The following is a 15,698-nucleotide window of genomic DNA, read 5'->3' on the forward strand; positions in this document are numbered from 1 at the left end:
TATCCTATTTACCTTGTCGTATCCTATATGGTGTATCTTATTATATATGGCGTATCATTTATGTTGTATCATATTTACCTTGATGTATCCTATATGGTGTATTTTATTGTATATGGTGTATCCTATATACCTTTGTATATGGTATGTATATCCTATCCAATTTATAATTGGTGTATCTACTAGAAGTGTATTCTATCATATTTATCGGCCAACAAATTATTATCCACTAGAATGTAATAAATTGAAGTAAATTGCAATACAATATTAAAAAAGAATATTTTATTATATAAACGAAATAGCTATATGTTATGTTCAATATGAGGCAAATCAACTAAACAACGTATTGTTATGTTCAACTAAAATCTTAATTTCATTTGCTTATTTCTTTCCATCTCCAATTCTAGCCCGTTTTGCATGTAGCTCTTGAGGTCTTTTTGGTCACTGCCATAGCATATTACAAATCTGTTGAAAACATTGACAATATACACAAATAACTTGTAGCTTTAAAGAATCATTTAACATAAATATCTTGTTATTGCAATAATAATTTAAGATTAAATTTTTTTTTATTCATTCTCATCCAATCAAAAAATTCATTTTTGTAATTTATTTTTAAATTTGAATCAATCGAAACATTAAAAAAGACCATTATAATAGTAATAACAAATAACCATGTAACATACCTTAATTTCAATAGTTCTCTACAAAAGATGTGATCCAAAACTCAACAAAATCGTCCAACTCCGCTTTTGGAAATGGTGTTTATCGTTCCAAATGTTCTACATACAAAGTAATACAAAATACTTAATTTAATAAAAATTAAGGTTTAGTTTGAAATTAAAAAAACTACTAACTTTATAAAATCCTGATTGTGTGTACAACACCATTTCATGCATCCAATTTAAGATGTAATAGCCACACTCCCAATTCGACCTTTGTTGGTTGCACTAAATATAAAATACACGTGAGGATATATATATACATACATGCATACATATATATATATATATATATATATATATATATATATATATATATATATATATATATATATATATATATATATATATATATAATTGATAGTAAAATTAGTTATCTTTGCGAAAGTCCATGTCATCGTATGTGATTTGGGTTTGGATTGTTTATTAAGTGTTGCAACAGCTCTAAAAAGTAAGCATTATTGATTTCTTAGAATCTATAGAAAAAAATGGAGTCATAAAATACAAAAATAAGAAACTTTTTACTTTTCGATATGTGTTACGATATCATAGTCTTCAAATGTCTTCATACCTTGACATGAATCCAAAATGTAGCACGCATGTTAACGAGGGCAGGTTACAAATAATATATAGTATAATCTAGTAAAGTTTAAACATATCAGCAACAATTATTGACAAACATACAAGGCATATAACATTTTCTACAATATAATACCCTTGCAAATACGATGCTAGAAAATATCTTTTTCTTGATGAAAGTTCATCGCATCAACTAACTTATTTACAACAATATTTGTTCTGAATTCCTCATCGGTTCCGCATTGCAAACCCGTGATTTTTTGTGGGTTTATGAAGGCATTTTGTGGGTTTATGAAGGCATAATTATTATCGTGTTGAAACATTGAATATAGCATCATATCTCTCTCTCTCTCTCTCTCTCTCTCTCTCTCTATATATATATATATATATATATATATATATATATATATATATATATATATATATATATATATATATATATATATATATATATATATATATATATATATATATATATATATATATATATATATAATAAAGGTGTAAACTACTATGAAATATTAGTTATTTAAATGTTAACATACTCACATCTGAAAGCAAAAAATTGAAGGAATATTGAAATGCTTATCCATTGTTGGGTGGGCAGGTTACTGTAAAACTCAAATTCACTGCAAATATCAGGTTAGTTTAGTAAAATGTTTTTCAAAATAACAAAATTTTGCTTGAATTATTAAATGTTAATATTTTTGAACATGTTACATGCATATCACTATAAAGTGCAAACAAAAAATCATTGTTCTTTAATCAATCTCATGTTTACTTTTTTATATTAAACACAGTCTATTGTTAATAAAAGATCCATATAATAAAAACAAAAAAGAATATAACAATAGTAACAATTAGTTTAAAATCATCCCGACAATTCAACAAAAAACCGATCAAAACCAGTCTAATCAAACTGAAAAACCAAATGCATATTAAAATATTATTAAATTTTGAAGTTCATGTTCAATATGTATACACCATATCTATCATCATTCTTTTCTCCAGTTTGAGATATGCAAACCAAATATGAAGTTAGATATTTACTTGAATCCTCGGTATATGATTCATGATTGCATCATTAAGCTCATGTGTATGTGTATGGTTCTATGGAATATTAAGTGTTGTTTTTTCTTTAATTAATAAGGGTCTTCATACTTGTTTTCCAAGTTTGAATACAAACTATCGGCAATCAATATAATCTTATCACATTTATTTTTACTTATTTTTATTGCAAATTGTTTTTGTTATCATTAGTTTTCTCTCAATTTTTAGACTAGATATGCTATATTTTATCTTTCTTCACTTTATGATGCTTATCATGGATCATATTAACAAAAACTATAGATATTATTGAACAAAACTTTAAGAAAAAATCACATATAACTTATTACAACATAGAACTTAGAAGTACGTAGAGATGAATTGGATTGAGGTTTTGTACAATTGGGTATTTAGTTGTAAACATATAGTATGAAGAAGAGTGATGATGGTAGCGTGGTCACGTAGTAAAATCAGAACAAACAATTCAAAACGGTCGACTAAAAGAAACAAATTAACTGACGGTCGACGACTGTGAAGGTGGTGGTAGAGGTTTGACTGGTGGTCGCCGGTTATGGAGAGCTTATTGCCAATTGACTGCTGAGTTTGACTGATGGCCACTGGCAGTGAAGGGAGAGTTGATAACGGTCGCCGGTGATGAAAAATTGCTAGTGGTCGTCGTCTGTGTAGGCGAGGTTGCAACGCATGTGGAGACGGTTTACCGACGGTAATTTTTGGAGGAGGATACGTACCAGTCGAATTTAGGGTACAGGAGGGTAATTTTGGATGGCGGGGATTTTAAATATTTTGGATAAACACGGATTGATTAATAAGATTTTTTTAGATAAATAGGAATTAAATATGATTTATTAGGCAAAGGGTGTTTGATTTAATGTAAACCAAATAAAATACACCAAATAGAATACAATCGATTTTGTTAGCATATTCTATATCTTAAATAGAATACACCTATTACTATTCTCGTATCCTATTTCTTTGTAATTTATATTTGATATAGAATACACCTAATAAAATATGGTTATTTGATATCATGTATCCTATTTCCCATTAGGATATGAAACTAATTATATCCATATTATATATGATGTCTTCTATTTATTATTTTCTAGTAGTATATAAGATATGTTCTCTCTATAGTTTGTGAGAATATAGTATATGAATATGAATAGGTAACGGATGAAATAACTAATAGAAGTCAAAAGATGAAAACATGTTACATGTTGAAAAAAATTGCAAGTGATGACGTTACATGTAGTTAGCAAACTTAAAGCATGTCAGCTTCGTAACTGCTTCCTCTTCCCTCTACAAGCTGCATAGTTCTCCATTGGTCCCCAAACAGGGTGACATTGATCCTTTTGAGTTTTGAGATTGTTCGTTGTTAATTAAAATTATAAACACAATAAGATGAATTGTTATATTAAGTGTCTTACCATGTCATGCGAAGATCCCCTGTTTTCCCCACCCAATGTTTTTGGATCATTTTGTAGATAATGAACATATGAATTAACAGATTAAGCCTCATTGTGTGCAAAATTACCATGAACATGAACATCAAGTTTATGGTATAAATATGGAGTCAATTGTGTCCATAAAACAAAACCATGATGGGCTTTATTCGTTTCAGTGTTTACCATTTCAAAGTTAGAAACATTCATGAAATGGTTTATCATTAGTATTTGTTTTAACTGCATTGGCATGGAAAGAGAAATGAATTTCTATATTTCCTTTTTTAGGCTTATTGCCAAGATTTCAATATTTATTGACGAAGCTTGTCATTGTGGATTAGGCTCTTATGACTAACAAGATCAAAAGCTTTTTTAGCCAAAGCTTGAAGGCTTAACTAGCTAATTTTTTAATTAAGTTTTCCCATATCATGCTCATTGATTCATTTCATAAACAATTTTCATAAAGTTAGTAAATAACAACACTAATTTTAGTGCAAATTCAGTGAATTTCATAATTGATTTTTTTTAATCGAAAAATCTAATTTGATTATTTTTAGTTATCAAATAATGTTATCTATAAAGTGAAGATGATGTCTATCATTGAAAACTATGGGCATTGTGATAACTAAAAAAACAAAAACAAAACAAAAAATGTTCTTGAACGGAATCAATGAATCTTTCAAGGTTATCAAAGCCAATAGTATGCATTGCCTTAGGAAACCTTGTTGGACATATATTATTAAAGAACAATTCTAAGTACGTATGAATTTGAGTAAATTATAAAATTACGAGGAATTAAATAGCAGCCATTTTTATGGTGTATATGAGTTAAAAAAATTATCTTGATTTTGTTTTATTTTTTTTTTCTTCATCTTGCTCTCTCTTTTTTTTTTGGAAAGGGAACTTCCCTAACGAGGGTTTCCGGGCCAGCTTTCGCGCACCGACTAATCCCCCGCTGCAAACATAAAGCTTTGCCTCATGCCCTGGAGTCACTGCAGGCGAACCTCCATGGCCACAAGGGCTGAGTGGTGCCAGGATTTGAACATGGGTCAATAGGTTATCCACCATATCTTCCACATGCCTTACCAAGTCACCATAACTCAAGTGGTTATCTTGCTCTCTCTTTACTAATGAGAAAGAGAGAACTGTATCAATTTGATGTTTATGATATATATATATATATATATATATATATATATATATATATATATATATATATATATGAATATACCTAACAACCTTATATAAGCTTAGGTACCTAACACCATAATAGTACATCGGTTTGTATCATAATTTCATTGTAATTGCCTAAGGTTCTTTAACTTCAACCCCATAACTTGATTACTTCCAAAATCTTTGGACTTTCACCAATATCTTTCTTTTACATCACGTCTTTCTATCGAATACCACCTGATGGGCTTCATATCCTACCGCTACATATGAAAATATGTCGGAGAAATATAATGATAAATTTCCAACATTTTTTGAAGTAAATCAAGTTTAGGGATGAAGTTTAAGAACCTTGGATGATTGCAATGAAAGTTTAATGCAAAATAATGTAGTTTGATGAGATTAGGTACTTAAGCTTATATAAGGTTGTTAGGTATATTCACTTTACCCTATATATATATATATATATATATATATATATATATATATATATATATATATATATATATATATATATATAGGTTCAGGTTTATTTGAGACCATTCTAATTTTGTGAGACCGTGAGACCAAATCTAAAAATAATTTTAAAATACAAAATAAATGAAAAAATCAAAATATTCTGTTTTTAAATATTATTTTCGGAAATTGAATTAACCAAAAAAAATAAAATTAAAATTAAAAAAAAATCCCATTTTTTTTTTAAAAATACGTGAAATATTCTAAATAGAATATTACACTGACATATTCTAAAAAATAAGTTTAAAATGCAAAATAAATGGAAAAATCTAAAAATTCTTTTTTTAAATATTATTTTCGGAACTTGAATTAACTAAAAAAAATAAAAAATAATAAAAAAAATAAAAAAAAATTCTATTTTTTTTTAAAAATACGTGAAATATTCTAAATAGAATATTACACTGTACATATTCTAAAAATAATTTTAAAATGCAAAATAAATGGAAAAATCAAAAAATTCTTTTTTTAAATATTATTTTCGGAACTTGAATTAACTAAAAAAAATTAAAAAATAAAAATAAAAAAAATGCGTCTCACAGTCTCACAAAATTAGGCCGTCTCATATCAACCTAACCCTATATATATATATATATATATATATATATATATATATATATATATATATATATATATATATATATATATATATATATATATATATATATATATATATATATATATATATATATATTAACCGTTTTTAATTAAATTTTCGACATACACCATATAGAATTATAGATGGAGTCTAGAGATACCTTGGTTATTACTGGGCCAAGTACATGATATGGCACTTATGACTCAACCCATAGGATTCAAGCCCAGCACTAAATTCCCAGTAGAGGTTCACTTCAAGATCTCAAGTTAGCTTATTTCAGTTGTAACTTTTGATATGTTTCATTTAATTTATTTGTATTTAAGTTTAACATTTTGACAACTAATACCCTAAAATAATTTATTTATCAAATAAACCCTTCTAATTAAATTAAAGCTCAAATAAAACCCATAAACGTTTATTAAACCCCTTTCAGTTAATTTAAATATTAAATGAGACCTAAAATAATAGTTATTTCATAGTGGTCGCAAAATAGAATCTGTAGCAATTCAGATAAGTATCAGAAGACACGGATGTTACGTAACCACATGCACTAAATGCACCAATAATCTGTTTTTTTATAATGAAGAACATTAATGGCATTTCGGGTTAGAAAGATAAACTATATTTTGATAGAATAAACCACAAGCCAAGGGGTCAGCATTTGGACCTGGAGATCGAACCGTTTTTTTGGATCTCCGGACTGGTTCTCAGTTCTAGGATTTGAAGCGATCCGGTCCTTTTTTTTACCAGTCCGGTTTGCCGGTTCCAGGTAAAAACCGGTTTTGAATAGACTTGTTTTTTTAATAAAAATTGCATTTTGTTAAATTCTTTAAACAAGCATACATAATTCATTTTAAGACGGAATGACATTCGTTTTTTTCAAACATGTAATTTAGAGTTTTTAGATGATTTGTGATTATCATTTTGTTGTTTTTGGTGTTATTTTCGATGATTTACAATTCTTCAAAGATGAGATATCAAAGCTAAAATATTTTAGCTTTGCAACAAGAAATTTAAAATTTTGTATATTATAAAATTCTTTAAAGAAACATATCTCATTCGTTTTAAGTCGGATTGACATGTGGTTGTCTTCAACGTGTAATTTAGAGTTCGTAGATAATTTTAGACTATAATTTTGTTGTTTTTGGTGTTACAGTCTTTCAAATATGCGATATAAAAGCTGAAATATTTCAGTTTTTTAGCAAAAATTTAAATAAAATCCTTTAAACAAACATATCTCATTCGTTTTTAAGTCGGATTGATATGAGGCTTTTTCCAACGTGTAATTTAGAGTTTGTAGATGATTTTAGACTATAGTTTTGTTATTGATGTTATATCTGATGAGTTACAATCCATCAAATATGAGATATCAAAACTAAAATATTTCAGCTTTTTAGCAAGAAATTTAAGCTTTTGTATTCTGTGAAAATTTTTAAACAAACATTTCTCATTCGTTTTAAGTCAGATTGACATGCATGTTTTCCCAACGTGTAATTTAGAGTTTGTATATGATTTTAGACTATAATTTTGTTATTTTTGTTATTATATTCAATGAGTTACAATCCTTCAAACAAATGATATAAAGTATAAACAATCAAAGTTTCACCCGTTCAAAGGGTGCAAGAAATGAAAACGTATTCATTTTTACGAGTTGTACTGTATCAAACCCAAAAAAGTATTAATTTTAATGAGTGTTAACGTATCATATCAAATAACATATTCGTTTTAACGAGTTGTATCAAACCCGAAAACACGTTTTAATAAGTTGTAGCATATGCATGTAAAGTTGTACCGGTCCAATCGGGTCCAAGAACCGGAAAACCCGGACCTGAGCACGGACATGGACCTAGACCCGGTAAGTCTCATCCGGTCCGATCCACAGTCCATAATATTTGTCGTAACCAGTTCGAACCAAGAGCCAGTTTGGTCCGGTTCGGCCCGGTCCGGTCCAAATGCTCACCCTAATCCAAGTAATGTAATTTCCATCTTCTGTAGAAACACAATAATTTTTCTTCCATGCACAACAATTTGTGCATTAAAATATTGTATTGTACAACTTTAACTGTTGTGTATTGAGAAAATTTATTATGTATGAATCACTTCCAAAAAAAGATGGGGAGATGAATAATCCCTTAATAAAACTCCATTCAAATGGAGCAACTTGATTCAAGCATTAAAAATAATTATAAGCACATGCAACAAGATATAAAATGCAAATACATGCAAACATATCAATAATGATAAAATAAGTTATACTTTATTGATGATACCAAATGAAAGTAAATAGAAACCAAATTAGTCAAGTAATTCAATTATGAAAATTTTGCCAGGAGTTTCTTCATCTAAAATCATTTCTCAAATGCATTGAACTCATATAAGTTTAATGGATTGATACATGTATATTCCACTCACTATACAACTTAACTATTAAATTCTACATTCCATTAAACTCCATACAATTTTATATATATATATATATATATATATATATATATATATATATATATATATATATATATATATATATATATATATATATATATATAAGAGGGTGTAGAGTTATATGAGGATTGAACTCCCTATTCTATTGAGTGCCATTTTATTAACCCACAATGTGGATTTTGAATTTAATGGGACTCCACTCCTCATTAAACTGTCACTGGAGATGACCTAAATAACCAGTAGAACATGGAGGCATTATTTGGTTTTTTAGTTGGATCTTGATGTTCCTCACTTTTTTTACTTTGGAGATGAGCTTTTTTGGTCCAAAAATCTACGTATAGAAGGTATTGAGCTATTGAGACATTGGTAGGTAAATACCTTAGTGTTCAAATGTTTAATGTCCGATCAATAGTTTGAAGTTTGTTTTTTTTACATCATGATTTTTATTGGTCACTAATTTGAAATTGTTTTTTACTTTTCATCATGATTTTTATTGGTCATGATGACGACCACAAGCGGCACCATCATCAATTTCCATACCAAAATTCTTAATTGGGACAATCTTTGTTGGGTTTTTTGTTGGTTTTATCCCATGAAAGCCTATTATTTTAGCCCCCCTCCCCCCTCCAACATACACACAAACACACACACACCCCTATATATATTTCACAAATTCATAATTAGGCATTAATAGAAAAACATATACAAATTTGCTTAATTTTTGTTTTTAAAGATACACCTGCATCGATTCGTAATTTTCGGAGATCCAAAGGTTCGTTTTTTTGATTTTTTGGATAATGGCTTCCTAACATCGAGGCCTCCGTATCGTCCAATTGAATTTTCGAGATCAGCTCCAAAAGATTGGGACTCATCTCCTATGTTCGCTATTGGATAACAAATTTTTGGTAATACTCCTCTTTGTTTTTTGTTTATTTGATTCCATACACTTGAAGTAAATTTGTTCTAAGTGTATGATGATTAAGTAAATTTGTTCCAAGTGTATGATGATTATTGTCTGCCCGTGGTACATTTAGGGAAGACTTTTAATGCTCAAATATTGGTGATAATAGATTTGAAGCGACTCTAATAGTCTTGTGGTTTTTACTCTCGGTTTGAGGGGTTTCCACATTAAAATTTTGGTGTATCATATTAACTATTGTTTTGGGTTGATTATAATGGTTATTCAAATTGCAATAAGGTTGCGTTTTTTCCATTAATCTCTTGGATCGTTACTCTATCAAGTACATTCTCGATGAATCTGTATCTAAGGCACACCACAACTTCATTCAGGCACATCTCGAATTTTATAGTACTTTGTATGCTTAAGATCTCATACTCATTAAGATTATATTATACTTCGTTTTCCGTTTTCACTTATAACTGAAACATTTTTAAAATCTATAGATGTTGTCTAAAGAAAAAGATGGTATATCACTTCAGTTGTTTATTGACTAGTTATATGCTTGCTTCAGAATCTAACATCTATAACATCTTTCTATAAAATATTTGTACAATGAAATATTGTTGGCAGGGTCAGTTTAGAAGAGCACTTGGTTGATGAGATCTTCTAAGTTTCCTAGATTCTCTTATATTTGCAGAGTTATGATAGTTAGTGCGGGTCCCAAATATATATTGCTAATCCAAAAATGTTACAAAATGGTCTCTTTCATTTTAATTTATGCAAGTGTTGTAGTACAACTGCAGATTTGCAGTCTATTTGTTACTAATGGTAAATGGATGTTTTGCAAGTTTACAATGGTTGCAGTTTTACAATGGATTGAGTGTCGGTGGATTTTTTCCGAAAAGATGTTTTTTACATGTTTATTGCTCGTTGGTTAATACTTTCTGCCGTAAAAAGGAGAGAAGATAAAATCGTTGCCTATACAATTTGAGTATCGCTTTGACTACGACATTTTCAACAAACTCAAGATAACGACTAAAGCTCAACTTAAATAACTTAGTTTTATTTATAGCATTTATAAGACAACAAAACTTTCAAAATCATTTACAAAGCCATTGACAATGACACACTAGTTGATTCTTACATTCCCCTTTGGAGAGAATTCCCTTCCAATGGCGACAATACGCACGACAATGTCGGTCATTACACCCGTTTGGCCATACCAGGTAGTCGTCACAAAACTTAAATACTATCTTCAACTCTGCATTCTCATCACCTAATACAAGGAAATATACATGATTTGTGTTTTAACAAATATATTAAAGTGAAAAAATTATATATAATGCATATACAAAGTACCTGTTGTTGGTGTCGCTGTTGAAATTGCCGCTGTGATAAGTAACAGAAATGTACCATACCTTATAATAAGCATTATGTTTTATGTATTTAGTATTTTGATTTCTCTATGTTGAACAATGAGTAAAAGCAATTGTCCACAATTTGTGTTTTATAATTTATATAGAGCAAAATTTATTAACGGTTACTTTATGTTTTCAATAATTTATTACAAATACATATAAAAAAGTTATAAACATTGAATATTTGTAAGTTGAATGAATGTTAATATAATATAAAATTAGTTGTAAAACCCGTGTAATATTAAAATAAAAAAGTTATACATAAATATCTAAACTTTAAACATTTTTAAAATAAAAATTCAAAATAATACCAGCGGAATGAAAAATGAATAAGTATTTCAATTAAGTAATAAGAGAAACTTATTGTCATATAACATACAATTATAGATAGATAATATGCTCGTAGAATTCAATAACATCTACTTAATATTTGTGTTTAAATAAAACTAAACATGGTTTACGATATAGTATTACAATTTAATGTTGTAATTGTTTGTTTTAAAATGTTTTATCTATTGATTTTTTTTTTTAATTTCGATCATGATGGTTAATTGATAGATAAACCATTATTTGTTAGTTAACACAATGTTATTTTTTCTATTAATTAATTAAAAACCACTTCTTTGGAAAAATTGAAATATGATAAAAATAGTTTTTTGATACTTTTTATTTAATTTTGTTGTTGTTCTACAGTTATAACATTTAAACATTTTTAACTATATTGAAAAATAATATTTGAATATATATTTTTTAAATTAATTTAAAAATATGATTTATGTTTTGGATTTAATATAATATTTGAAACAACAAATAAATATATTGTAAAATCATTTTTAAAATCTACAAATAATAAAACAATACTTTACATTTAATAATATATTGTAAATTTATATATTAGTTAGAGCATCCACATAAGCTCTTTCATTGTTGCAATACCAACTAAACATCATATTTAAACTGTTGCAAAGAAAACAAGTGGGTTATTTAATATTAAATTCATTAAAGTAGATAAAGTAATTAAATACTAATTAAATACTATTAAATATGGAGCATTATGTCTTGACAAGGTTTTTAAATATAACAAGAAGTAAATATATCTCACATCAAATATGAAATAGCGGACATTGCAAAACAAATTGAAAGGTTACTATGTGGATGATCTTATATTAATGGAAAATTGAATATAAAAATTTAAAAGTTTCAACTTTTAATAAAAGTAAGTCAATTATTGCATTCTTAAAATTAAAAATCCTTTATTAAATTAAGAAAGAAAAATCCGTCTGAACTATAAATACTATTAGAACTAATAAAATGGAAAAAAACCCACAAAATATCATGTGGAAAAATTTTGATTTAAAATAACCATAAAATGACATGTGTTTTTTTCTTTCTCTTTTGCAAAATCCAAGTATCGCACCAAAGACAACTTTAAATTATCCATTTTTGTTGTTAGTTTATCAACGTCTTCGGAAGTAGTTGTCACCGCTTTTCCATTTCGCTTGGCCTTGTCTCTTCCCATGGGACGAGTGGCTCTTGAAACCTCAAAAGGCTCATCTTCATTGAGATCAATCCCGATATGTACATTGGACAATTGACTATGTGTTGTTTCAAATGTTTTGGTTCTTTTAGACGAACCACCCGAAAATGTTTCGGAAGAGGCCACAACTTGCCATTTTTTTTTTTTTTGACAATTTTACAATGATCCGACCATGTAACAATTTGAATGACGCCCCTTTCTATTCCCAGTACATGTCAAGAGATTTTTGTAAAATGGTTTCGTCGTTTGCATAATTTTGTCATTGTCGTTTCACACTCAAAAACAACTCGTTGAACACCGTCACCACTTTGTTAACATTTTGCTACTTCAAATAAATTTGGTCTTTTTTCTGGTAATCACCAAGTTTCATCTCGTTGAGAAAACGTCACGTGATTTTCTGGAAGAAAGTTGAACCATCTTGGTTGTTTCCGACCACAGGATCTTCAAAAACATCCACCTAAGCACGCTCGAGCTAACGTCTTTTCTTCGGCGTATGTCCATTGCTTTGGAGGCACCCTTCCACTTTTTTGGTTGTAATGGATTCTCTTCCGACTCAGATTCCGTTTGCGGGACGACTTCAAGTTCCGCTTGAGTTTGGAATTGGGTTTGGTGGTTGATTGGGGAGTCAGGAAGTTCATCAAATTGATTGAACTCATTTAACATTTGGGATGAGAAGTTCATTTGTGGTTGCTTTTGAAACTGAAGTTGTCTTTGAAATTATGGTTGGTTTTGGAATTAAGATTGGTTTTAATATTGTGTTTGATTTTGATATTGAGGTTGGTTTTGGGCTTTAAATGGTAGTAAATACCACTAAAATGTAGATTTGGTGAAGGATAAATAGGCCGATCGTGTTAATTTTGAATGAAAGTTTGTGAAGAATGTCAGATAAAATATGAGAAGTAGTGATATTTATGTAAGGTAAAAAAGGGGGATTTTTTGAATTTTATTTTAAACAAATAACGGTCACATATAGCCCTCCAACGTTCAAATTACCAAACCCAATACACTCTCTCTCTCGTCGGTGAATCCTAGTCGAGCTCGGCATGCCGAGGGGTCAGCCTGGTGTGCGCCGAGTTCACCGAGCTCCTTGCTGACTAAGCCGAGCTCCACACCATCTAGTCTAAAAGATATTTGTTTTTATGTTATTAATGCAATAAAAAATAAGTATATATATATATATATATATATATATATATATATATATATATATATATATATATATATATATATGTTCATAGTTATATGAATAATCATATTAAGGCAAAAGTCATACCATATACTACAGTTAGTGCCCCTTGGCATCGTATTATCGTAAGAGTGGTGTAACACCACACTGTCACACAAGAAGGTGTCTTTAGTACGGTGAGGTCCACCGTATCAAGCCAAACCACTACACCACACCCCACTCTTCTCTACTTTCTTTGATATTTGTACGGTATATTATCATAACTAGTTGTGAGACTCGCATGTTATACGGGTTGGATAAAACAAAAATAAAATATATGAATGTTTAAACAAAAATTTATTTAAATTTGAAATTTAAAATTTGAATTTAAAAGGAAACGTATTAAATACTATATGAGTTGTAATATTGTAATTTATTGGTTATTTCAATTAAGGCAATTATTAATTAAGGTGTAAATATGATATGTTAATTAAGAAAGGAAAAAAAATGGGAAAATGACAAATGGAAAAAAACATTTATTCAAAAATATCTCAAAATGACAAGTGTCAAAACTCATAAGAAATTGACATGTGGCAAAAAAAACCCTTCATTTATTAAGGAGGATGCTTTATATATATTATAAAAAAAAATGGAAGTATGGAAAAGTAAAGGGTGACCATGATTTAGTGGGTTTTTGTTTCATTTATTTTGTTGGAATTCTTCGGATTCGTTAACGTTTTATGACTACAATTGGGTTCCGATATACATATTCCCTTGGATGTTGACTTTCCAGAACATATTTCAGGCAAGGGTGAGAAGTTGCGTAGGGGAATTGGAAATGTGTTAGAATAAAACAATGACATCCTAGGATAATGAAACTGTGAGGATGAAAAATAAGTGAAATTGTAAAAATATTTTTAGTGGGGTTTGTTGGAAGAGATGATGTTTTGTTTGGATACTAGTTTGTTTTATGCCAATGTTGAAAATAGTAGAAAGTTTGTAGAAGACATGGTTATGAAGGTTAAATTGATTTGGTATTTACAAGATCATGTAGCCGATTAATCTCATATGGACATTGATGCGTATGGCGAACTTGACCTATCCAAGGCTGTTGAATCAGATTCCTCGTTGCCTCTGCAAAATATCAAGAGAAGAAAGCCATCAGCCGTTCCCGGGAGGGTGCTCCCGGAAGAACGCTCCAACGGTCAAATTAGAATGCTTCTAGGTTTTTTTCTGTGTATCTTAGCAAGGAAAGAGTGTTTACGCGTTGAGTCCAAGGGCGTATCCTTTTATACCTAGCGCTCTTGCCTAGTCCGTACTCGACAAGATCGCCTTTTGGGGAGACAAGATCAGGGGCGCTGATTGGAGGATCGTGCGCCTTTAACCGTTAGAGCGCTCTCATTGGCCTTCACGGTAATAGCCTGATTCTGCTGTTTGTCTCCTGACCGTATCTTTTGTCTTGGAGCTAGGAGCGTCCCTTGATTGGCGCGAGCCTTTCGCTGGGATGCCAGGAGTATTCCTAGCGGGCGCTGACCTTTTGTCGAGGTGCCCTGCTCGCGGGGGCGTCAACAGGCACTGAGCTTACTGATTGGCACACCAACAATCTCTTCCACAGACTATGCCACCGGGTACATTACACTTACTCTGGAGGATACCACATAACACTCGATGATCTTTCTGATAGAGACCAAGCAACTCCAAATGTGTCGAATCTCAAATGAAATCCTCAGAAACTTCTCATCATGACTGCCTCTAGTCTTTCAGAATCTCATATCATCCCACTATCGGACATCTCAAATGTCCAGTAGTAACCTTGACTCTTAGTATGGAAATAATGAACTATCATACTCCTCATCCTCGACTTCTCACCCATTGCTCCGACACGTCCCTTATCATAAGAGCAGAAACTACATTTCCACTCTCTATACCCATAAAAGAAAATAAGAGTCACCGCCCTGATATACTCCTCTTGATCGTCCAACGTTGCAGCTAACACATGCCCTACTATACTCAAATAGGGTGTATCCTGGTTCTTGACTGTCTCAGTCCCCACTAACATCCTACTCGAGTTATATCATTCCCTCATGACAAACCTACTGCCAGATACTCATTTTAAAGATCACCATCAGTGTGATCCCACAGGGCT

Source organism: Lactuca saligna, chromosome 1 (genome assembly GCF_052625555.1).
Source record: "Lactuca saligna cultivar CGN05327 chromosome 1, ASM5262555v1, whole genome shotgun sequence".
NCBI lineage: Eukaryota > Viridiplantae > Streptophyta > Magnoliopsida > Asterales > Asteraceae > Lactuca > Lactuca saligna.